Source organism: Rhagoletis pomonella, unplaced genomic scaffold (assembly GCF_013731165.1).
Source record: "Rhagoletis pomonella isolate Grant_MI unplaced genomic scaffold, Rhpom_1.0 Rhpom_scaffold_00003, whole genome shotgun sequence".
NCBI lineage: Eukaryota > Metazoa > Arthropoda > Insecta > Diptera > Tephritidae > Rhagoletis > Rhagoletis pomonella.
In genome coordinates, this window is record NW_023458557.1 from 38,567,422 (window position 1) to 38,568,838 (window position 1,417).

Genomic DNA, 1,417 nt, shown 5'->3' on the forward strand with positions numbered 1-1,417 from the left:
CGAAAATTTATTTAAAAACTTTATTTCTCAACTCACTTTTTACTTATAATCACAAATTTTATCAGAGTTTGTTGGTGCCGGGTAAACGATTCGTACAGAAATTTGCGAATATGATATAAGCGGAAATGTCAGAAAATTGCCAGCTCAGAGTTGCTCCGTATGAAAGCGATGGGCAACACCAAAAGAGAAATCGACGAAAATGAGCAACAAAAGTTTCTCCGTCTGAACCTAGACTAGAGAGAAACAGGTTGTGCTGCGGCATGTATTGCTCATTTCTCTCTGTGCTCTTGCAGAGCATTGGTGGTTGAAAACAAAACATTGCATTGCTATTTTATATGACCAAATGACCTGAAACTCGCTGTAAGGCGACTTGTGCACCAATCTAATACATATATATGTATGTATGAACGAACTCATTGCGAATTTCAGCTCTGCCGCTACCAAGCAATATATGTATGTATAAATGATGCAAGCGTGCTTCGCGTAACTACATCCATTCGTACATATGTACATATGTTTGTATGGATATATTTATGACTAGCCAATGCCCGCTTGCTTCGCGGCGCCTAATAAGAGCTTTTGCGTTGGCCAATGCAAAAGAGCGTTTAAAAACAAAATTAGTCTGTAAAGTCAAAATTTTTGTTTTAAGTTGAAACCACTAAGGCGCAGTATCCTCCTCACACATAGGCCAATAATAGTAACGCTGTGATACCATATGGAATACCAATCCCTTTCGGTGTCATCAGCTTTACCTATGGTCTTATTTCTACCTGTGAGATCTCTGCCAAGCATGCGTAATCTTTTTATATGATATTGCAACTACAACATTGGTGCGATGCGTATGCCAATAAAAGTTCTTGTAGGGAAACTCAAGAGAAGTGCGTTTTCTGTTATAGGAGGGCCAAGAATCCTCGCTGTCCCACAGGATGAAAAGTTTTCCGGTACATTGCTAAATGAGTCGTGTGATCTTTGAAGTATCTTTCAAATGAAGCAATTGATATACCTACGGTGATCTTTCCTAGTTAATTCGCCACTTTTACAATTCGTGGTAAAATTTATGAACTGATTTCTGCGTAGAAGCAAGACCGCATGATTGTGTATGAGGACGTCAGAAAACCTTAACCCCATCCTTCATTTAGACAACTGAAAACTAAATTCGTATAACTTAAACATAGGGCCAAAGCAGACCAACCACACGGGGTTTCTATACATTTCGGCTGCAGCGCCATCCATTGGGTTCATTTTCTGCAAAACCATTGCTTACCATTAAATGATTACGTGTTATGAATCTCAACCTCGACTCCAGCGTATCGGCTCAATTTTTATCAAAAAAATTTTGCATTATACAGGTACATAGCTCACATTTAAAATTTGAAGGAAATCGGTTAATAAATACGATTTTTATAAATAACTCTAC